At 32.2% G+C, this 26,125-nt stretch overlaps 1 protein-coding gene across 3 annotated transcripts in view; it reads left to right on the top strand.

Moving 5' to 3' along the window:
* Window positions 1-26,125, top strand: part of RapGAP1 (Rap GTPase activating protein 1) — a 162,921-nt gene that overhangs the window by 54,742 nt on the left and 82,054 nt on the right. The gene's annotated exons all lie outside the window — the stretch shown is intronic.

Below are 26,125 nucleotides of genomic sequence, written 5' to 3'. Positions count from 1 at the left end.
TCGACCGGAGTCGCTGGACATCCTTTACAATAATCCTGTCGATAAGTCGCTTTTTACTCGCGGAGAAATGCTTCCTGTGTCATTAATTTCCCGACTGGCTAATTAATTATTCATGATCGGTTTTTGTTGGCGAGTTTCACGACAAAAAACTAGGTTGAAATGCATTCCGTTACGAAAGTGATTGACCATTACTTCTAGGTGTATGAAAGAGATTTAAATTGTACCAAGTCGTGACAAATGATTTAGACAGCTTGATTAATTGCGACTAATTAGAATTGTGGGTCGTTCGAGGGTGTTCCTTATAATTTATTTCGCTAACAATGGCCTGGACTTAAATGGAATGTCGTGAAAAAGTTATGATAATTAATATCGGTGCTAAAATAGATGTAAACTGCGAGTTAATTTGGCTTGTACTCAATTTTTAAGGACACGCCGAGGGTGGATTAAGTGACTAAAACGATGTGGTACAAGTTTTTAACCCAAAGCTGGCAAAATTGAATTCAATGAGCAATTAAATTATCATTTAAAAAGCATTAATTAATTCTATGCGTCCATTGTTTATTTTTGCGGTTTTTGGACGTTGGCCCAGCTTTTCGTTCCCATTTTCAGTCTTTGGCTGAAGTTAATCTTGGCAATTTTTTCAAGGACAGTTTTGTTTTACCTTTGTTCCATAATTTGGGTCGTTGAATTTAAAAGTAAAAGTACCGATACCTACCTATTATTTTTGTTGAAATCGTGTACTTGTAAAAGGTTTTATTTAACTTGCTTTGTTGTCTGTCTGTCTGTTTCACATATTTGGGGCCAAATTTGAAGGGGTTCCCGTTGACCCAATGAATTGAAATTTTGCATACTTACGTAATCTGCGTGACAATTCAGTTCTTTATAGTTAATTACCCCCTAAAAGGGTTAAATGGGGTTTTGAAATTTTACAAATAGGTTTTCGATGTGTACATACCGTAACTTATACCAACATTAACGGTATCTTGGTCATTGGGCAATATATTAATACCTGATCATTTTCATTGTTTCGTTAAACCAATGTCGCTATTTTTTTAATTCATTTATGTTGAACGATAGAGTATAGATACAGCACAGAAGTTAGGATGTTTTTTTAATGCTAACAGCTGTTTTCTAACACATACCACTAAACAAGTTTGCACAAATTATTAAAATAATGGTGTTACAATAATATGGGGAAACTAACTCTCAGAGTAAAAGACGTTTAGAATAAATACGGACTAAAAAACAATAATTGAAAAAATTAAAAAAAATGTTTTTTTAAGTTTCTATTTAAAAGATGCACTAAAAAGAAAAAAATTATGTTTTTCTATCAGAGGAGAATATTTTCGCTAACAAATTAGGATTTTAAAATTTATATCAGCTTTTATATATTTTAAAATCATAATTTGTAAGCAAAAATATTCTCTGATAGAAAAACATAATTTTTTACTGCTTAGGGCATCTTTTAAATAAAAACTTTTTCTAAAAAAAAACTTCCAAAATTAAATCCAACATAAAAAATAATAATAGAAATTGATCTAAAACTACTTATAGCCTTTTTTACTTGTTAGTAATTTATTTATAAACAAAATTTTTTGAAAATAAAGTCAAAATTGTGCCAATAATCCGAATAAACCAACTTGGTCAAAATTTTTATGCTCATCTATCAATAAAAAAGTCATCCATACTACAGTGTAATCAAAAATTTATGTAAAAAGTATCAAGATTGACGTAAAAATATCCAAGGATTCCAAATTTATTTTAATTTTTGTTCTACGATGCGTAATTTTTGAAATATTTGACGAAATATGGTTCTTTTTATTTGTCTAATCTATCAAAAATACAAGTACTACAAAATAATTAAAAAATATAAATTGATCTAAAACTATTTAATGCTTTTTTACTTATTAGCTATATACTTATGAGTAAAATTTTGCGAAAATCGAGACATTGTGCAAATAATTCGAATAAACCAATAACTTAGTCAAAATTTTCCTTTAAGCAAGTACTATCCACCAATAAAAAATTCATCTAGATCATATTAATTTAACATTTATGTCAAAAAAAAACGCTTTTTTGACGCAAAATCCTCTGGGGATTACAAATCTGTATTTATTTTTGCGCTACCGCTCATACTTGTGGAGATATTAGATATTAGATATTAGATGATTTTGTAGCCCTTTTGCTTATTAGTTATCGATTTGTGAGCAAAATTTTGTAGAAATCGAGACAAAATTGTGAAAATAATCCGAATAAAACAACTTAGTCAAAAATGTTTCTTTAAATATTTATCTACCAGTAAAAAAACTAACAAGATCACAATTATCAAAAATGCTTTTATAAATTTGGTAGCAAAAATATTCTCCTCTGATGGAAAAACATTATCTTTTACTTTTAAATAAAAGCTTTTTTCTAAAAAAACATCTTTTTTGTTCAAACCATTTTCCGCTAATAGACTTTTGCTTTAATTAGTGACACCGAGAATGTAAGTGGTACTCTAGTCTAAGGTCGATTTGATGAGTAACCGCAATTAAATCACGGTTATCTGTTGTATAATTGCAATGAATGTGAAATTCATTTTCAGTGGAAAGAATTGGTTGTGGAACGCTGTTTGTGAAAAATAAATGACTTTTGAATGTTTTTATTGTATGAATGGATGGAGTACAATCTGGGCCATTAATCTACACAGCCATTTTTACATTTTGTGGACATAATTAATGACGTTTTTCACTTAGTTATCTAAGATTTTACAGCAAGCGCCAGAAAGGTTATCACAAGACGTATTCAATACAATCACTCCATTGAATAGCGTTTACAAAAACCTGATTATTGCATAGTCTTATCTAACTCATTCGTAACGTAAATATTATGCGAAAAGCTTATTTTTCGAGTTGTTACATTGAAACCACGATTAGGATCCGAGTTTTTTGAATACTAATGCCGGAAACAAAGTTCAGGTACTGAGCATTTTCATTTTGATTATGCAAGAATTTTGGTAATGCCTCCACTGGAATCATAGAGATTTAAAAATTTAAATTAAAAAAGTCTTAACGTGGGAGACTTCTTCTAGTTCCGCAATCGGTATTTAAAATATTTTTTTTAGTTTTTGCTAAAAATCTCAACTGAGGAATTAAAAGTGCGTGGATTTTCTTAACTTGCTTTGTTGTCTGTGTGTCTGTGTCATCTTTTTTGAGCCAAATTTGAGAGGGTTCTTGTTGTCCGAATGAATTGAAATTTTGCATACTTACGTAATCTGCATGACAATTCAATTTTTTAAAGTTAGTTACCCCCTAAATGGGTTAAAGTTAACGTAAATATTATGCGAAAAGCTTATTTTTCGAGTTGTTACATTGAAAACACGATTAGGATCCGAGTTTTTTTGAATACTAATGCCGGAAACAAAGTTCAGGTACTGAGTATTTTCATTTTGATTATGCAAAAATTTTGGTAATGCCTCCACTGGAATCATAGAGATTTAAAAATTTAAATTAAAAAAGTCTTAACGTGAGAGACTTTCTAGTTCCGCAATCGGTATTTAAAATATTTTTTTTTAGTTTTTGCTAAAAATATCAACTCAAGAATTAAAAGTACGTGGATTTTCTTAACTTGCTTTGTTGTTTGTGTGTGTATGTTTCATATTTTTTGAGCCAAATTTGAGAGGGTTCCTGATGTCCTAATGAACTGAAATTTTGCATACTTACGTAATCTGCATGACAATTTATTTTTTTATAGTTAGTAACCCTCTAAATGGGTTAAAACATTTTTTATATATTTTTTTAGCACTAGAAACCATAATTTTTCGGCTTTTTGAACGTCTTAAAATTTTGTTTCTCGCAGACGAGAAACCTTCAAGCTGAGTGGTATTACCTCAACATCCAATATATCTATCGCTGAAACTGAGTGAAAGTCAAGGAAAATTTAAAACACCGAGCCCTCGAGCGCTTTATTAATAATCGAGGTGTTGGCTTTACGAAATTGAACGCTGGTTGTCGGAATTGCTTGATCGATTCACTTCGAATTTTTTATTCCGGTCCATCCGCCATTTCCAGAGGTTCATTAGTGGCGAGACAAAACCTCTCGTTATTTATATTGTCAACTCGTTACGTCTACGTTTTCCCAGACAATGGAAGTAAAAGAAACTCTCCTCATTATGTCTCTGATCGGTCCAATTGTTCTTAGCCGGAGTATTTTTTCCTGCTGTCATTTCTCTATTTCCTTTTGCCGTATCCTTGACCACACCGGAAGTTCATTCATCGTAAGCCACCGCCTCACATCATTAATTAACATCTCTCCCGTGTGACACGTATTAAAACATCAAAAGTTGGCACAACGTGTCTTCAGCATGTGCAATTATAATATGACGACGACGTCGTCTCGCCGTTTCGTTTTGTTTTTCCTTCGTTTAATTTAAATTCTGAAGGCGAAACGTGCACGCAATGTGGTGGACAAAGTTGGTAGCGGACCGAATAAGGGGGCTTCGTCATTGTGGGCCAAATGATAGTGTGTCAACAAGGGTGTTGACGTCGAGGAAATACTATAAAAAGACGCGGGATTATCGGGCAAAGAGCGGACATGTGGCTTGGATCAAAGTGTGGCAGAAGTACCACCGGCAAGAGGAGCCTGCAATGAGAAAAATAAGACGAGATAATGAGAGCCTTTCAGTTTCGTTGATGAATTATAGGATAAGGCGTTGCAGCAGGAGCTGCTTGAGGGAGTCTGGAAATCAAGTTTTCCTTCGGATTTTGCAATTCTACAATAAAGCGATTCTCACGTTTCAAAATATTGCGATCGAAGATTAAAGGATGGTGTTTATTATTTAGTAATTAGAACGATAACATTTTGTTTTACATAGTTAAATATTGTGACACCTGACAACACGACACCTTGTTCAATTACACTAGTTTTTTACCAATTTTATTAATAATTAATTAGAATAATTAATTCAGTCTGATACTGAAGTCAAAAAAAATTAGGACGCGAAATTTTTTAAATATTCATTATAATCTATCAGCGTTTGAAAATTCTTGCAACATAAAAAATGTTACAGGCTACTTTTTTTTCGAATACCATATTTTTGGCCCAAAAACCCTAATACCTCTCTCCATGAGACTTTAAATCTTGGTGGAAACATTCACCATGTTCATCGCTTAAGCTTCCTAGGTTTTGTTAGGATAATTTAAATACAAACATAAAAAAAGTTGTTTTGGCTTAATTTACATTCACCTGAAAAAATAATGTAACTTTATAGAAATTATTATGGGTCTATCACTTTTCGTTTCGGATTTATTCAACTTTTTGAAAAATCACTGCGAAGTCGTTTATGAATATTTTTTAAAAAATTTGCCACAGAAAAGCTCAGAATACCTTGTAGTTTTAGCAAATAGTCGACTTTTAGTTAAAGCACGCAGATATTATACAGAGTGTATCAAAACGCAAAAAGTTGAATAACTCACTTTTTTTCAAATGGAACGTCCTGTATTTTTTTTTCATTTATCGATAGCATTTTTGATAAGTTTTCTAACAGTATGGGGTTTGTAAGACAATTTAAAATATTTTTCGAGATTTTTCAAAAAAAAAATTATTAAAATAAACTGTTATCCTGGAATCTGGTAAGTCAAATGGTAATTTATTTTTTGATATGTACTAATGTGACTAATGTACTAATTCCATTAGTAATCGAATTATTACTTGAATCATAAATGAATTTTGCTCATCAAGAATTAATAATAAAATAAATAAAAAAAGAAAAAAAAATTGAACGCTTTAAGATATATTTCAAATTTGCTTTACAAACCGCATATCATTAGAAAGCTTATGAAAAATGCTATCGATAGGTCTAAGAAATACATGGTGTTTCATTTGAAAAAAATGATTTATTCAACTTTTTGCGTTTTGGCACACCTGTACATTATCTGCTTGTTTCAATTAAAAGTCGATAATTGCTGAAACTACAGGGTGTTCGAGATTTTGTTTGCAAATTTTTCGGAAAATATTCATAGGCGACTTCGCAATGATTTTTTATAACGAAAAGTTGAATAATTCTGAAACGAAAAGAGGTAGACCTGTAAGAATTATACAAAGTTACATTATTTTTTGTAGAGAATCTAATTATGCAAAAATATAATAGGATGTTTCATTTAAAAAAAAACCTTTGGTTTACCACCCTGTATACAACACTCCGTGTATAATAAAAATATTTTTACTTTTTGAACTTTAAGGATAATGAAACCGGCATGGAAATATTTTAAATAGCAAATAAGTTATAGACTGATTACACACCTCTGGGTCAGCCTGTATACAGACTGAACCAAAAGTAACGCACAAAATTTATATCTTTGTTATTAGTAATTTTTCAAAAACATTCTTAAACAGGTTGATTTAATTTTTTTATTCTACATTTTGTCATCATAGTGACATTTAGGACCGGTTATAGAAACGTTATTAATTTAATTCGCAATTAAATGTGTGTTTAACTGATCACGTGACCAAACTGACGTCATTCTTATGTTTTTTTTTGAATGACAATCTAAATTTTTGTTTACTGTTTTAAATAGTACACCTCACTATCTTCCTGATAATAAGAAAAAAAATATATATAAATCAAGTTAAAAATTACAAAAATAATTTAATAAAATAAAAAATATATTGACAATCAAACATAATGGGTTTTATTTTTTTATTCGTGACTTATTTTAAAAACGGAAATTGTTTTTTACTTTATTATTTTAATTTTTTTTATACTTGCCAGAGAGTAAAAAATGTGTATTTTCTAAAACATTACAGTTATTATTAAAAAAAATTAAAAATGACGTCATTATTCAAAAACAAATGACACTATGGTGTCGAAATGAAGCATTTAAAAAACAAAATCGACCCGTTCATAGATTTGTTTGAAAACCGATTCCTAAAAAAGACATGAATTTTGTGCGTTACTTTCGGTTCAGTCTGTGTTTTAATGATCACAGAAAACAAAATCGGTTTAATTTTCTCTTGGTAAAAGAAAACATAATTTTAATAACTAGTGTTATTAAAATTAGGTATTTTTTTGAAAAGATGACTAGTTTGGTTTTTTCCAAATTGTGGGCGCTTGCTTTTTAAATTCAAAAATTGCATACATGGGCATAACAAGATGTTTCGTCTTTATTGTACAATTTCACTGAACCTGTTGTCTAGACCTTCGATTATAAATTTATATCTTGCCATTTAGCTCTTAATTTATGAATAAATTCGGCTATCTTTTGCATATTATTAAGATTATTATAGTGTGCGAATTTGCTGAATGCCACGAACAATCTCACCGTTTGATCTTGTTCCAGAACGATTTTTTACCTGAACATAATTTGTGGCTTTCCTTTTTCCATTAGATAACAATGATCGATATTAGTTGTTGATTTTCCCCTTATCCAAGAGTGACAATCGCGGAAATAATTACAACAAACCAAACCAATTCAAGGCTGAAAAATTCCAACTTTCGTCCCGTGCCCGCGTTACCTCGAAAGCCCCCCATAAATAAAATCTCTGACAGCAAACATGCTCTTAATTAAACCATAATTAACCACAACAATCGAAATTATAATTTTCAATGAAGATTTGTGCTCGAGGGGCCGCGCAACCTGTAATAAACGAAATTCGATCTGGAGTTGAAGAATTTTTTTTAGCAGAAATTTTAGAAAGCGAGTCCGAGACTGTCGAAGAGGAAGCCCGATTTAAACACTAATTCCATTGTGGAAGTTATTTTGTAACATCGCGTAACGAGCATAATGGGCCCGTTCACCCGCGACCCAGCACTTAAACAGCCGATTTACTATCGGAAAGCAGTGGCGTTCCAGAGGGCGTGGCTCTTAATCCAGATTCAATTAGACTTAATTTAATTAAGACGACAGGTGGTTGAGTTTTTGACGTGTGTCACGTGACGGGTTCGTCAAGTTTTACACTCAGGCACTTTTCACCTCTTTGTAATTTATCTAAAATTCTAAAAAAAATCGTATGTGATTTTATTGTATACAGGGTGCTCAAAAACTGGCGCACCAACTCAGTGGTACGTTATTGAGAAGCAAGTGCAGATTACGGGAAAAATGTTGAAAAAATTCCTAAAGTCATATTTTAAAAAATCTGGAGCTACAAACTTATTGTGTTAACTTCTTTAGTTTTCATTATTTTTTATGTTTTTATGTTTCATACCAGGTAATCGTTCCGTAACAAAACGATGAGTAATTATTTTTAAATTTACTATCACATTTTAGCAGTTTTTTTAATTTAAAAAAATTAAAATTCATCAAAAAAATCACAATATGTAGATGTGCCAACACTGGGAATTATTTCCTAGGAAACCGATTCAAAAATAATTTATTTTTATTCGGAAGTAAAATTACCGTTGGGGGCGCCACTGAGCTAGGTCGAAAACAGTAACCATAAATGGCGGGAAAATGTTTATTCGGATATTTTGCGCGTTGTACGAATTTTGGGGCTTCACAATTATTGCATTGCCTATGCGGAATAATTATTGCATCTTTGATGCAAGAAACTTATGTTGACAAATGAGAGATGACGAGGAAAACACGAATAACGAATGACTGTTTGGTTCACTTTCTTTATTGGAAAATTATTACAAAGACATTGAAAAGCCTACCTTTTGGCATAATTTACGTTTAAATATATCAGCAGTTGTTAATCTTTATTGTAGTTTTGTAGATTTACCGCAGCATTTCATGATTTTTTCAGTGGAAAATTCTAACCTAAAATTCATAACACTTCACTAATTTATTGGTTTCTTGAGCCAACCTTTGTGTTCGCTGTGATCCATTACTTATAATCTTTAATTAGACAACTGTTTGATAACACTTTGTAATCAAAATTTAAATATTTTTCACTTTTTATCCACTTTCAAGTTCCAACAATAAACACTTTATACCACGAAAAACTACAGAACCAAAGTCAACGTTAGGATTTACCACCACGTACTTTTAAAGTAATTCTTTCTATTGTAAGTAATTAACACTATACACGCAAAATTGTTGAACAATTCATTAAATGTCAGTTAAATGTGGCATTACGAAAATTTCTTTACTGTTTTCGACATAGTTCAAAAGTCATCACCAGAGGGCGTCTAGTTAATTTTATTTCCGAATTGTTGCTCAAATTCTATTGCGATCATGACTGTTAGACAACGTTGCCACATATCATTTATCTAAAATCCGTTATTTATCAATAACTTTAATACAAAGAATTTTTTTACTATTTTTACCTTTATATGTAACCAGTTCTCTACCACACACCATTGAGTTGGTGCGCCATTTTTTGAGCACGCTGTAGAAGAACGATTTGACCAATTTTTAAAATGATTACTTGTATGGTGTGTTTTTTCACTTTCGCTAAGTTAACTATAGTCTAATTTCAATGATCTTTGGTCCATAGGTGTATTTTGAGGTAGTGCTTCGAAGTGCCTAATTAAATTTTTGAGAAAATGTGTCGTTGATTTTTAATTTCTGTTTTGATATTGGGGCAGCTTTTTTCCCATGAATTTTGGTAAAATTGTAAATCACTTCCACAGAAGGTCTCCATCAGGGTGGTGGTTTTCAAAAATTTATTGCATTTGTCATAAAATTGGCACGCGATCATTGTTGAGTCTGAAGATTGAGGCAGCTGGTAAAAAATTTTCAGGCCTGGATTATCATTTATTTTATCTGTTTACTGTAAATGGTATGTTAATCTTTAAATCTTACGGCAAGGGTTCATGCGAATTGTAAACGAAGAATTCGTTTGTGCTTAGACCAACATGGTCATCAATTTGAGCATCTGATGTAATTTTTTAATAAAAACATTTTTAACACGTTAGTGTGCTTATTCCGGACCTGGCTTTAAAACCGCCCGATGGGACCGTGCGGCTAGTTGTAAAATTTCTGCAGTCATTACTGTTATTGGGGTAGGTAGTGGGTCCTTGTCCCTCATAAATTATACTGAAATTTCCGATCAATAGTATCAAAATGGCTTTTAATGCAATTCTAACGATTTTTTTCAAGTCAAATTTTTGCAGAATAATTTTATTTCGTATTTCCGATCCATTGATGTAAAAAACAGCTAATGTGATTTTTTGGTCAAATGGTTTTTTTCTTTTTTATTGGACAAATGAATCAATAGAAAAAAATATTTTTTTTCCTAGCGAGATTGGATATCAGTGCAGTGGAATATATTTATTTCATATTTTTTTTCTCTTTTCTAAGAGGTGTAAAGTGCCTGAGTGTAAAACTTGACGAACAGTTTGTGACACATGATGCTTTGTACAGTTACTGACCCAGATAACGCGAACGCGTTTCGCGGATTATAATAACTTACATAATCGCGAAAACCTGACCTTCGTTATGAATCAAACGATGATTAAGGTCGTTTCCGATACAAATTGCTCGATTCGAGTGCGTAATTGCGTGAAAATGTTCGGATGTTTGTTTTCACTCTATTTCAATTCGCTGGGGGAAAAAGGTCAATTAAGGTGTAGCGTTCGATGGCAACTCATTATTCCGACGAGGCGGTCAGCTTGTCTTTTAGTACGAGTATCAATAACAATAGTAACGAGTCGTGTCAGTCAATTCATGACCACTTTCTCCGTGAGTTTGCATTTATGGCGCGTTTGGAAATAAATAGACGAGACGAAAGACTTTTTGATTTTATTATGTTTTAAGTTTGGAAATGGATTGAAAGTTACAAACAGCGTGTTTCCATTGTCCTTGTTTTGATTCTAATAAAGGAAAATAAGTGCGCGTTAAGCTTGGAATGCGAGGAAAAACAAAGTTGTTCCATTTGTTTTTCCTACATATTCATGGCCTTATTTCCGCTGTTTTCGCACTCAAGCGATCTAGGTTTTGTGCAAATAACGAAAATATTTTTCGTTGGCCACTTGCAGGGTTTCCTTGAGAACAATTGACTTTTAACTGTATTACTGGTTGCGTTTGAATTGTTTATAACGCTGCAAACATACTCCAGTTTGCTGGAAATAACAGGCAAAAATAACTGTTTTTGAATCAGTTCGTTATATTTTGACTCATTTTTTATGTAATTTTTCAAAATGCAGTGAAATCTCCAATAAGCGGACGATGACATGCTTTTTGTCCGGTTACTAGAGGTGTCCTCTTTAACGAAATAATTATTTATATATAGAAACAAACTAAAAGGGATTTATTAAAAAGATAGTAGCAACAATACTTATCAGAAATTTCTTACAAATTTTTTTTTCTTCAAAGTTTATTATATATTGTTCATCAATACTCGCAGATTCGCCAAAAATATACTTAAAACTTACATAGTGACAAATTCAAAACATTTCTACTCATCCTTCATATGCCTTAAAAATTTGATTTTCTCACATTCTTCCTTATATTTTTTCTTAAATAAGGGATTTTTATTACAGACAGCAGAATATTTTTATTACGTGTTTTTATAAACCAATTAAAACTTAACTGATCAATATTTTCAACCCTTTAGTTTTCAAAAAACTTCACTTTTCACAAACGTTTCCATTTCTATGCCATGCCGATTCATCTTCATTTTAAAAAATACTTGCTGTTGAAATTTCGTTTGTTTTTGGTAAACTACCGCAAAATTTATGATTTTTTTTGCTTTTAATGTTAACATACGCTTTTAAAATAAACGCTGTATCAGAATGAAATGATGTATACTAATGAATGCATATTAGACACCAAAAGAGTTAGTGCAAAAAATAAATAATGCACGTAATTTTAACTTTTTATGAAATCTGAACCTGAATAAGTTTAACACTGAAATAAAACATTTACTCCCTTAAGTGATTTTCCGAAATTTCTGATGGATTGTCATAATAATAACTATTAATAACACACTCGCGTATGACATGCTGTCCGCTTAAAGGAGAGTTTTTGTTTCTAAGGATTCGAATTGCGTTGTCCGCGTCCGTTTATTGGAGGGTCTGTTTAAAAGAGAAACATCATCTTAAACACATTAGTTTAAAACGTGGCCAATAAAAGTGTCCGTTTGTTAGAGGTGTCCGTTTATCGGAGGTGTCTTTTCAGAGAGATTTTACTGTAATTGCGTTTCTTTTTCAATAACGAGCTGAAATGCCTGAAAAATGAAAAAATAATGTTATTTTTGAACTATACTGTGTTAGTGATTATGTCTTTTATAGTCTCTTATATCATTAATGAATTTTTTGTTTTCTCAAAATAATTTTAACATGATTCTGTTATAAGCACGGTAAAAAAAAGGAAAATTTTACAGATGACTCTCCTAAAAACGAGCCAAATCGCTTTGAAATGGCTCACTGTGTCTTATTTGACGATTCACGCTCTAGTTTCGTTGAAAATATTTGATTTCCAACGATTTTTTGCTTGAAAAATCGCCTTATTTAACCAAAAACGATTTTCTTAAATCATTAGTAGTTTCTTCCGATGATTATTGGCTTAAAAAATCGATGACCTGACCTGACTTGACCTGACATAATACTTAGCACAACTGATTTTGACAAAACTAGTATTTAAGACCGTTGTTTTCGGGAAAAATATAGCTATTTAATTAGTAATTTCAAATAGATTTGGCAGGAATTTTTGGAAAAAGTTACATTTTGCAAATACTTTTATTAGTAAGTGCTACGTATTTTGCGTTTTTATGTCAAAAACGTGTTAAAGCGCTCGAAAAATGCAAAAATGTCTGTTTTTTTTGTATTTCTTCCGTCTATTTTTGACGTTGTGTTTTTGTTTGAGAAATGTATTAAAATAAAATAATTATTTAAAGGTATTTAATATTTGTCCCTGATTTTAGTTTTTGTCCGTAATTAACTGAAAATTAGTAAACAAAACGTCAAATAGTTTATTAATCATTTGTGTGCATTTGGAGCGAAATTAAACAGTTTTTTTAGTTTTAATTGCGACTGGTGCGTCTCTCAGTCAATTAAAAGCGTTGTTTTTGTTTTTCTTCCCCCTTTATCGCAATGTGGAGCAAACCCGGCGTCTAAACGATTAATTAGCTTGGAATTTTCCTTAAAGGGACAGTTTTAAAGTTTTCATGTCTGTATTATTCAAGTTCCAATAAAAACAAATATTTTAAGACTCCTCGTCAAAGCGAATTGCTTAAATTTCATAAAGGTAACTTTATATTAGAAATAACTGTAAATTCGTGTTATGATTGCGAATATTTTGTTACAACCTTGGAGTGATTTATATCTTTATTAAAACGGACACCCACGACTGTTGTGAGTGGAGAAGTTTAATGAAATTTTCTAATCGTTTACAGCATTAATTCGATAAAATTGCATTTTTCACGTTTCTTTGATCGGTTCAAGTGGGCTTTAAACTTGTTTTTACGATCGTTTTATTAACCCGTTCAATTACATAAAATTGTGAAACTGCAATCGGACTAAATCTCGATTGTTTGTGTCTTCAGTGTGTGGTGCACGAAATATATTTGGGGTCAAGGCACTTTTTTATTCGGGCATATTTCACATTTATGTGGTATGTTATTTATGCTCTTTCATGGCGCATTTTCCTCTCTATATTTATGCCGTCGCGTATTTCCTCGTCCCCACAAAAGGCAATAAACGCACCTCGCATTTCACCTCTTCGTACAACTAAAGCAGCAGACATAAACGTCACCGGATTAAAACTTACAATCAGCATAAAAATGATTGTTCCGATCACTTGTAGCGCAGGCGACTGTACTACCTACCTACAGGGTGTTCCAACTGAAATGCCTCCTGAGAGTAATTACTCGACTCGACGATAAATTTCCAACAGCGAACAATAATTGGACGTTGTTAATTGCAAATGAACGTTTCCAGCGTCCGCCAATAAGATTTACGATAAAATAAGTATGCAAAGTGCGGCGCGAGCAAACACTGAACTCTCTCTCTAATTGATAATTCGGTGCAAGAGTATTGTTGGTTGTCTATCGGGGAGTGCGTTCACCCACTTGGTGCATGTTAGCGTAAACGTACAAGACGTATTGTCTTATAAAATCTGATAAAAGATCGATAAACGAATTACAAATGGCGGCCGGAGGTCGTGAGCGTCCTTTCGATGAATTTCTTGCATGTCGGTCGTGTTTCGCATCTTCGGAATTGTCATAAATGGCCGGGAATCGACGGGACAGGAAAATCGTCCTGTTGCATTCAATCGATTACGTGTAACGTAATAAATATCGATTGCGATTACGTGACGGGATGGCCGCTTGGTTGAGCGTTGGCGCAACAGATGGCATTGGAAAAGACGCCAGATACATAACTATTAATCCGATGCGGATTTGTAAGACGATAACGCGACATAAGTTCCACACGAGTTCAGTTTTGGAAAAATGCAAAAAATTATGCGTTTCTTTCGCCAAGTGGGAGGGAAATTTAAAAATTGGATTTTGGAGCGTATTGTTCGAGAAACAAACAATTAATTGGGTGTTCAGTTTGCGCAACGTAACTGTAAAAGTTTTATTTATGATGCAGATTATGAACAGTAACATTACAAAATTATATGAGTTGTTTAATTTTTATGAATAAAATATGCGCATTATTTTTAATATATCGTGGATGATATGTCAAAAAAATTATATAAATTACGGCGATGTACGCGTTGAAATAATGGCTGAAGGCTTATCACGAAATCTCGCCAGGAATTTTTATGGCAAATTTTAATCAACTGCCGGCTGAGCAATTTTTGGTGGATACATGTGGCTCAAAATCAAAAAAGACTTGCTCAGGGACTTATTGCTAATTGTTCTTGAAAAAAATTGTTACTCAAAAAAATGGTGTTTTTTCTTAATTAAGAATAGCTGTTTGAGTGTCCAATCAGAGTTATTTATGGGTTAAAACTACAGTTATAATTAAAAGAATCGGTTCCTATTCAAATAAGTTTGGTACAATAAAACGTGTGAAGCTTAATAATTATCAAATAATTCCGTCGTTATTCTCACACTTGTTGGGATTATTTGCCAGAATCTAGAACTTCGTCTTGCATACGGGGGACTATGAGTTAGGATACGAAACGAGATAACAAGATCGCAGGATTTTCTGTACCCAAAAAAATAGTACGGCAGTGTAAATATGAGGGCGCTTCGTACGTTATACCACTCGGCATCAGATCGTTTTAAATTAATTTAAATTTAACCAATTTATTAATCATTTGGAAAAAATGCAGTAATGTTTAAGCTTTGCATGCTTTCAGGGTGAAAAAAACTGGCGTCTCAAATTTTCATAAGAAATATGAGAAAAAAATAAAAAATTTGCGTTTGGTCCCATATTTTTCAAAACGATGCAAATACGGTTAAAGATATAAGGAAAATGTTAACACGAGGTTGTAGATAATTAAATTTCCTTTAAAAAAGTCCGCGAGACCATATCTTTATCTTCAACGGTTTAGGCCCTAAAGACGTTCAAACATGCTGAAATGACATTTTACCGGTGGTCAAGTAACGGAAACTTAATTTACACCTAAACTGTAGAAGATGAAAATATGGTGTCGAGGACTTTCTTATAGGAAATTTAATTTTCTACAACTTTGTTCCTTACACATTTTTTGTATCTTTGACCGTATTTCCAGCGTTTTGATAAATATGCGACAGTGCGCAAAAATTTGCGTTTCACCTTATATTTTTGCGAACGCTGCAAATACGGTTGAAGATGTATAAAAAGTGTAAGAAGTAATGTTGTAGAGAATTAAATTTTCTACAAAAAAGTCCGCGACACCATATTTCTATTTTCAATGGTTTAGGTTCAAATTAACTTTCCAATAGTTGACCACCGGCAAAATGATACGAATCCGTCGTTTGAGCGTCTTTGAGCGGTCTTGGGGCCTAAATAGTTGAAGACAAAGATATGGTCTCGCAGACTTTTTTGTAGGAAATTTAATTCTCTACAACTTTGTTCCTTACACTTTTTTTGTATCTTCAACCGTATTCCCAGCGTTTTGATAAATATGCGACAGTGCGCAAAAATTTGCGTTCCACCTTATATTTTTGCGAACGCTGCAAATACGGTTGAAAATACATAAAAAGTGTAAGAAGCAATGTTGTAGAGAATTAAATTTTCTACAAAAAAGTCCGCGACACCATATTTCTATCTTCAACGGTTTAGGTTCAAATTAACTTTCCAATAGTTGACCACCGGCAAAGTGATACAAATCCGTCGCTTGAGCGTTTTTGAGCGACCTTAGGGCCTAAATGGTTGAAGATAAAGATATGGTCTCGCGGACTTTTTTGTAGAAAATTTAATTCTCTACAACTTTCTTCTTGACATTTTTCTTGCATCTGTAACCGTATTTGCAGCGTTTTGAAAAATATGGGACAGAGTGCAAATTGGTCAAAGTTATTTTTTTAATGTAGTTTAGTTTATGTCTTACTATTGAGAATTTAATGTACTATGGTAGCGCTCAGCTCCATTTGCGTGTGCGTCATCTGACATTTCTGTCACTACGTTTACATAGCAGGGGCACAGCGGTGACAAACTATCAAATATTTTTTGAGGTTACGAAGTGTTTAAATTATGAGTTGTTACAAAAAATACAGACTCACAAAACAAGAACTAATAAACGCAGAATCAAAAACCTAACGAAACGCAAATCACTAAACACAGTAAACGAACAGAAAATACTTGCGATTAACACCGATAACACTTTCGACAACCATGCGACGACGTCTATAATTTACTGTCAATGTCAGTTTGACAAATTCGTGACACTTGACGGTGTTGTCGAAGTGCACATGTAAATTAATGTTCAAGGATACCACCCTTAGATAGCCCTTAGCTGTTTAAATTTGCATTGTTTTTGATAATTTTTTATAGCTTTGTGTTGGTAATGAAAAAATGAAATTGATGACGCACACGCAAATCGAGCTGACCGCCACTATATCTGCCTGTATTTTTTTGTTTGCTATGTGTTAATCGATATACAAATGCAACATTTTTCATTGCTGTGAAACTTTAGACAGTAATGGATTAACTGCGCTCTCTGGTGGACGGCAACGTTTATTTGTGCGTCGTTTCGTATCCTAGCTCTTAGACATCCGTAGTCTTGCATTTGCTAAGTTAAAGCAACAAAAAAATCATTTGAAGGGATAATTCTCTAGAAATCGATGCATTTCCCACATCACAATAGACACACCTTCATAATCGACGTTTAGCAAAACGCCCACGTTTCGGTTTTTTGCCAGTGTCAAATGTCTAATAACAACTTCCCAAGTGCGATGCAATAAATAACGCAGTTAAAGATACGCGCCAGCGAGAGGCATTGTGTATGCAAATATTGCGATCTTTCCTATTAATTTCAACCCACCACTTTGATTTATATACTGGGACCGAAGGACGCACTCCCATTATTGTTATTATTAACACGAGGGGAAAAACGCGAAATTGGTGCCAGGAAGAAAAATGCGACAAGGGGAGTTGTTGATAGGAAAATCAACACAAAACGTAGGTGTTGGACCGATCGGAAGTGACCTCCACTTGAAAACAAGCTACTCGTTTTTGGTGTATTAATAATTATAATAGGCTTTTAGGAAAGCAAATTAGTAAATGGTTGATTTATTGTTCAGTTTTGCATATTTGGGTGCCAGAACCACGCCTAATTTATTTTGAAATTTATTAAACGCAACACGAAAAAAGCAAAGACAATCTAATTCCCAATCATCCGATCCTCGCAACTGCCAATTAAAAGTTCAAAGGTTAGTCTGAACAGTTTTTTCGTTGCCGAATCGATAAGATCACAATCAGAACTAACAGTACGCAAACTATTACGTAATTGTCAAGAGCGTCCAATTAGTGCCCGTTCCGGAAGATGGCAAAGCAACGACCGAAACGGGCCATTTTTAATTGTGGCAAGAGTGTGACGGGTGTGGTCGATTGTTGAATGAAGTAGCACACCTGATTTTGATTATCTAATGTGTCCTTAATGACCACATTTTGATTTTTATTACCGGTGTTGTTTATCTGGCTAATCAGGAATGCGAATGTTTGAACGATCCGGTGACCATCTAGACCGATAAACGCCTGTTAATGGGTTAATCACACGGCGAACACGCAAAATTACTTCACGTTAACGTTACCGTTCCGGTAACATTTGAATTGTCGAAATTGAATAATTTATGGATTTATTGTTCGCCGGAGAGCGTTTAAAAGCAACCGCTTTACCGATATTTCGATACAAATAATTGAAATTCGATACGTGATCACGAACCGTCTGCATCACCGGAACAAGGAGCGGGATAACTGTACAAAACACCTTTTACGTCGCTCCATTCACAATTGCTAAATTGGGTATTATAACCTAATAATTTTTTTCATTCCCTCCTCTGGTTATTAAGGTAATAAACTGTCTATTATCTTTTTCAGCTTTGATTCTAACTGTGAACAGACCGTATTTTCAAATTATACGTTCGATCTGTGTGTAATCTTATACTAGAATGATCCTTTTTTCAATTGCATTTTACTCGCCTACATGTTTTTAACACATGTCTAATGATGTTTCCGCTCTTGGCTCTCTCACGACTTTCGTATTTTTCTTATTCTGCACTCATACACATTTAAATTATGTCGTGCGCAAGTTTTCCACGAAAGATCAATCTAAACACGGGAACTGCTTGATGAATAACTAACTTATTCCAAACATATCTTCCAACTATTCAAGCTTATCTTTTCGAGTGTCAATAGTAAAACTTTAGATTCAGGGAGCGAAGCTGAATAGTAAATGCTTGTCTGCTACTGTCACATTTTCAAAATTTAATTAAACCTTCATCAAAATGTGGGTCTCCAGCGACCGTCTATTTTACCAAATTAAATTCCTGGACGGTTTAAAAATTGCTAAACTACTTTGTTGTAATTTTCGTCCTCTGTGGGCAACGTACAATTACTTACGAACCTACCTTAAGCTTGGGAAGTAATAAGTTTAGTTTAGAGTATATCTGTTGTCTCAGATTTTTTGTTGTTGTAGAATAATTGTTGAATTCTGATTTCAAAACCGCCAACAAATTTTTTTCTTTAGTTTTCGAGTTTAACTCATACTAGATGCATTTAGCTTTTTCAGTCATTATTTGTTGCCCCAGATTTTTTGCTGTTGTTGAATAACTGTTGTATGCTGATTTCAACACAGTCAACAGGTTTTTTCTATCAGCTCTAATTTTTAAAGTATAGATAATTTATATCAACACTTATTTAGGAAAATGCATACAGCTTTTTTAGTGATTGCTCTGTGGCCTCAGATTTTTTTGCTGTTGTTGAATAATTGTTAAATATTGATTTCAAAACAGCCAACAGATTTTTTCTTTAGTTTTCGAAGTATAGTTTAACTCCTACTAGCTGTTATTTAGAAAAATGCATTCAGTTTTTTCAGTCATTGTTTGTTGCCTCAGATTTTTTGCTGTTGTTGAATGTTTGTTGAATGTTGATTTTAAAACAGCCAACAATTTTTTTCTATCTTTATTTAGAAAAATTTAGAGAAATACACAAAGCTTTTTTAATGATTGCTCTGTTTTCTCAGATTTTTTTGCTGTTGTTGAATAATTGTTGAATGTTGATTTCAAAACAGCTAACAGATTTTTTTATCAGCTATAGTTATTGAGGTATAGGTAACTTTTATTAGCATTTATTTAAAAAAATACATACAGGTTTTTTAGACATTTACTTCTCTGTTGCCTCAGATTTTTTGCTGTTGTTGAGTGTTGATTTTAAAACAGCCAACAATTTTTTTTCTATAACTTTAGTTTTCGAGGTATGGATAACTCATATCAGTATTTATTTAGAAAAGTACACGAAGCTTTTTTAGTGATTGCTCTGTTGCTTCAGATTTTTTTGCTGTTGTTGAATATTTGTTGAATGTTGATTTTAAAACAGCCAACAATTTTTTTTCTATCAGCTTTAGTTTTCGAGGTATGGATAACTCGTATCAGTATTTATTTAGAAAAATACACAAAGCTTTTTTAGTGATTGCTCTGTTGCTTCAGATTTTTTTGCTGTTGTTGAATATTTGTTGAATGTTGATTTTAAAACAGCCAACAATTTTTTTCTATCAGCTTTAGTTTTCGAGGTATGGATAACTCGTATCAGTATTTATTTAGAAAAATACACAAAGCTTTTTTAGTGATTGCTCTGTTGCTTCAGATTTTTTTGCTGTTGTTGAATATTTGTTGAATGTTGATTTTAAAACAGCCAACAATTTTTTTTCTATCAGCTTTAGTTTTCGAGGTATGGATAACTCGTATCAGTATTTATTTAGAAAAATACACAAAGCTTTTTTAGTGATTGCTCTGTTGCTTCAGATTTTTTTGCTGTTGTTGAATATTTGTTGAATGTTGATTTTAAAACAGCCAACAATTTTTTTTCTATCAGCTTTAGTTTTCGAGGTATGGATAACTCGTATCAGTATTTATTTAGAAAAATACACAAAGCTTTTTTAGTGATTGCTCTGTTGCTTCAGATTTTTTTGCTGTTGTTGAATATTTGTTGAATGTTGATTTTAAAACAGCCAACAATTTTTTTCTATCAGCTTTAGTTTTCGAGGTATGGATAACTCGTATCAGTATTTATTTAGAAAAATACACAAAGCTTTTTTAGTGATTGCTCTGTTGCTTCAGATTTTTTTGCTGTTGTTGAATATTTGTTGAATGTTGATTTTAAAACAGCCAACAATTTTTTTTCTATCAGCTTTAGTTTTCGAGGTATGGATAACTCGTATCAGTATTTATTTAGAAAAATACACAAAGCTTTTTTAGTGATTGCTCTGTTGCTTCAGATTTTTTTGCTGTTGTTGAATATTTGTTGAATGTTGATTTTAAAACAGCCAACAATTTTTTTTCTATCAGCTTTAGTTTTCGAGGTATGGATAACTCGTATCAGTATTTATTTAGAAAAATACACAAAGCTTTTTTAGTGATTGCTCTGTTGCTTCAGATTTTTTTGCTGTTGTTGAATAATTGTTGAATGTTGATTTATAAACAGCCAACAATTTTTTTTCTATCAGCTTTAGTTTTCGAGGTATGGATAACTTGTATCAGTATTTATTTAGAAAAATACACAAAGCTTTTTTAGTGATTGCTCTGTTGCTTCAGATTTTTTTGCTGTTGTTGAATATTTGTTGAATGTTGATTTTAAAACAGCCAACAATTTTTTTTCTATCAGCTTTTGTTTTCGAGGTATGGATAACTCGTATCAGTATTTATTTAGAAAAATACACAAAGCTTTTTTAGTGATTGCTCTGTTGCTTCAGATTTTTTTGCTGTTGTTGAATAATTGTTGAATGTTGATTTTAAAACAGCCAACAATTTTTTTTCTATCAGCTTTAGTTTTCGAGGTATGGATAACTCATATCAGTATTTATTTAGAAAAATACACAAAGCTTTTTTAGTGATTGCTCTGTTGCTTCAGATTTTTTTGCTCTTGTTGAATATTTGTTGAATGTTGATTTTAAAACAGCCAACAATTTTTTTTCTATCAGCTTTAGTTTTCGAGGTATGGGTAACTCATATTGGGATTTATTTAGAAAAATGCACAGCTTTTTTAGTGATTTATTTCTCTGTTGCCTCAGATTTTTTACTGTTGTTGAATAATTGTTGAATGTTGATTTCAAAACAGCCAACAGATTTTTTCCATCAGCTTTAGTTTTTGAAGTATAGGTAACTTAGTATTTATTTAAAAAAATGAATACAGTTTTTTAGTCATTTACTTGTCTGTTGCCTTAGATTTTTTGCTGTTGTTGAATGATTATTGAATTTTAGCTTTTAGTCAATTACTTCTTTGTTGCCTCAGATTTTTTGCTACTGTTGCATGATCGTTGATTACTGATTTTAAAACAACCCATAGATTTTTTTGAGATATAGATAACTCATTTAGCACTTTTTTAACCAGTGTAATATCTTATTTTTTATTTTTTTTTATCCTTGTTGACTCCGTTCCCTAACAGGTGTCAGTTGACGTAAACCAAATCATAAATCTCTTTTCCATCGTGCAATTGCGTTAATTTTCAATCGAAACTGTTCGAATTGGCTTTTTCCATCATCGTTAGGGTGTGTGCGCTTTTCAGCCTTTTCAGCTTTTCAACCGAATCGTTGTGCTAATAAGGGGTCGGAATTAAAGACGGTAACCGGAAGGAAGTGCACTCGAATCGTTCCTTACTTTTTTCTCTGACTTTTCCCTTTAATATTCATCGTTTCGGAACAGTGCCAATTCGGCACGAGACATTAATTGGAAAAATGATAATGACTTGAGGAGTGACTTATTCGTTAAGTAAATAAGCGTATTGGAATTTTGAAAAACCACATGTCGGAAGAAGTGGGCGTGCAGAGGTGCGTATGCAATTAAAGTTAATGAACCGAGATGGTCGGCATGTTAGGCAAGGTCTCTCGTATTTATTTGCCGACAACATTCCGAAAAAAAATATCACCAGAGCACCCAAACCATTTGGCATCATCCCCTAACCACCAGACCATAGCGCACGCGACCAACTGACAAATCTGTCAAAAATGATTGAAAAGACACGGTCCATGCCCAACAGCCGGCATTGGGGCAAAAAAATGTCACCAAAGGGTTGAAAAATGGCCCGAATTTTTACGGTAGGATCGATTTGATGGACCCTTGGAGGGTGTGCGTCGCGACGCCCATCTGTTCATCCAAACACGCGTTTGTTTCCGAATAATGAAGACAGTGACACAATGAATGATCCCTCCATTGTGCCCTCAACGGTAATGACTCGAATTTTGTTTGGACCGCTGTGTATATTTCACGATGCAAATTCCCATCGTCGGAATTATTCAACGTCACGGAAATGCATAATTGTAGGGGAGTATCAGCTTACATCAAAGGACGCTTTGATACCACGTCATTACATACATACCGGGATTTTTTCGGCGCTTTTGCCAATTAATTAATTCGAGGAAAAAAACGAAATTGGACGAGAAAAGGACGTTATCGTGGGCTAATCGCAACGATCGATCGAATATATTGTAGTCCGGTTAGATCAGGCCGACTATTATTTTATTTATATTGCACAAAATACGGAAATTTGAAATTTAAATTGACCTGTTCGGGACCGGGCCGAAGTTGGAGCCAATCTATTGCATATGCTAAAGACCAGACAGACGGAGACGGACTTTTGCACAAATATGGGTGTTTCGAGCAAAGGCAAAAAAGCGGTTTTTTGAAGTAGGTTTTTGGAATAAGTGTGGAATGATTTTCTTCACAATTTATTAACATTTCGACTCTCTGTTCCTCCCACTACCAACTCATATTTATACTTTAAAACATAACACAAAATATAAAATAATAACAATAAAGAAGAAGAGAAATAAATACAAATAACAAGTAGAAACAATGTGTAACTATTTAAATTATTAAAGTAAATGAAATTATAATAAAAAAAAGAAATAAAATTGTATTATTATTACACATAATTATTACCAATAAATCGTACAAAATTGAGTATTCTATTGTATTTTTTATATTAGCTGATTAAAAATCATAATTTTTTTACAATGTGTTCAAAAATGGTTGTTCATCAAGTCGACTATGAAATTTAAAAATTGAATGTGCCGCTTCGTCTAAACGACTATTGTGGTTTCTCAGCTCTGTTAAATCTTTGAATTTGCCTTTTACTTAATTGTTTAAAATTTTCGGCAAAGTTGTTTCAAGTGTAGCGTTTGTTTTAATTTGTGTTTTATATTTACGTAATTTTCGTTGTTGTGTATTTGTTTTTTTGCATTATTGTGACAGATCTGTCACTTTGGCGGCAGCCACAATTCAAATTAAGCGGCACATTACGTTCAATATTCAACAATTTCATAGGTGACTTGATGAAGAACCATTTTTGAACACTTTGTATAAAAAATGTAAATTTTGAGGTTTGCTACAGCTGAGATGAGCACTGATGTAAGAGTTTTAAATTAGTATCTTTATTAAATTAATCATTATTTATACTCTAGGACACATTTCAGGAAACTATTTTTGATTACACAGTGTCCCAAAAAAGTATGACGTTATTTTTTATTGGTATGTTATTATTTTTTTTAGAATACATTTTTAGCTTTTTACATGTCCCTATAGTTTTTTCAAACCGGTTCAGATATGATTATTGTTAAAAAAAAAAGTCGGTTTTACACCTTTAGTTTTAAAAATTATAAAAAATAGGAGCAGTGCTTTTTTGATGACATTACTACTATGTACGTATTGAACAAGGTCTAATAGAGTTATTATTTAAGATTGGTTGATTTGGATTACTACAGGGTGTTTACAATTAATTTCAAAACTTTTTAAACTGGAGAGCCTTTTATTTCATTCGTTATTTCAATGACAACCTCTATTTATTTGATGCTAAATTAAAGACGCAAATCGATCTTTTCATCTTTGAAACTAATTTAAAATTTTTAATTTCTTTAGTACTATACAGGCTGTGATTACAAATTTTGAAAAATTAGATAGTCTTTTCTAGTTTGCTCACCCTTTCGAAAAATTACAACGTTTTTGGTTAGTTAGTGATTAAAATAAATATATTAGAATCATAGTTATGCCGTCTCTTGATAATTGTTTGTGAAAATCATAAATTTATGGCTATCAATGAAACAGTCATTAGTCTGACAACTACTGTCACGGGTTTCAAAAAATTATTAAATAAATAAATAAAAATTATTAAATAATTAAATGTGTATTGTTTGTATTTAGTGTTTTGCGACTTTTGTATATTTGGGTGCGAACATTAGGCACAAGCCTCGTAAAGTTATGTGATGCACCCTGTATTTTGATTGAATATGTTTCTTTACCTGTAAAAATGATAGATCTATTTGTTATCATATTACAAATTTCTGTTTCAATTGAATTAACGGTTCTACTTTAATTTGTTCTAATTTCTTTTGTAATATTTTGTCTGCTATATTATGTGAAAATTCATTTTCTTTTGTTATTTGTTTAATGATATTTAATTCTGTGCTAAAATTCTTTACTGACGTACTATTGACGTTGATTGATCTATGAATATAAAACTACATATTAATGCTTGGGAGTTTATGATTATTAATACAATCTTTAGAATTTATCGGTATGATGTGAAAAGTGTGAGTGGGTTTATGAAATTTTTTTTGTAATCTTAAAACTAAAAAGTTAATATTATTGTTTTCTATTCTATTTCTAAGGTAAATTTAATTTAATTATTTAATTGATTAACAAAACTTTTATTCTTCGACACTGTCAAAATTTACGGTTTTTCTCCTGTGTAAGGAAGTTTTGACAACTGTTTGGCATTTCTCAGTACGAAACATCAGATTATTTTTAACAAATTTAAGGCAATTTTAAGCCTTGCTGTGTCTATTTCAAAGAATAAAATGTTGTATTCAACTCGTTTTTGTGTAAATCGGTTCATCTATTTCGCCTCGTGGATGATAAACCACTCGTTTTCACTCGTGGTTTAAAAATCCACTCGTGAAATAAAGCGTCCGATTTACACTCAAACTCATTAAATAAATAACTATTAAATCCCTCTAATTTATTTATTTCTTCTTTCCTTTTTATGAATTTTATTTTTTAAATAAATGAGCAATTGATATGTTTTAGTCAGTTATTTTCAAAGTAATTCAAACATACTTCTGCAAACACTGGAGAAAGTGGATTTCCCTTTCTTTTTGTTCGTATAATGTATTGTCATATTTAAAAAAAACTTGTCCTCACGTTACTTGTAATAAAATATTAACTGACCGAGTTATATCATCTGCTAAATTTGATTTAAATAATTTCTTTTTAATAATTTGTTGGAACAGATATGTTGGTAAATAAATTTATGACATCTAAAGATGCTTTATTGAATTATTACTTTATTTCTGAGATACTTTTATAAATTGGAAGGAATTTTTAATTGACAATTTTATTTAGAAGATAGTAAGGTTTTAGATAAAAATAGGGTGAATCTATTGAATTCACCACTGGTCTTACTTTTGTGTAATTGAACAAGTCCATGTAATCTCGGTATTATAATATTCATTGACGACTTAAATGTTGCTTCTTTATTTTTTACTAACTCTTTGCCTAAATTGATTATAAAGGCAATTTTTTTTGGGGGAAAAAGTCTGTGTGTGGCCGACCAACTAATAAGGCAATTTCTGTTCTAAAGAATCTCCAAGAATGTAAAATCGCCGGCATCTACTCCCATTTAAC

This window comes from Tribolium castaneum, chromosome 6, assembly GCF_031307605.1.
Source record: "Tribolium castaneum strain GA2 chromosome 6, icTriCast1.1, whole genome shotgun sequence".
In the NCBI taxonomy this organism is placed as follows: Eukaryota; Metazoa; Arthropoda; class Insecta; order Coleoptera; family Tenebrionidae; genus Tribolium; species Tribolium castaneum.
Note: the sequence above shows the minus strand (reverse complement) of the source record. Positions and strands in the feature narration are given on the sequence as shown.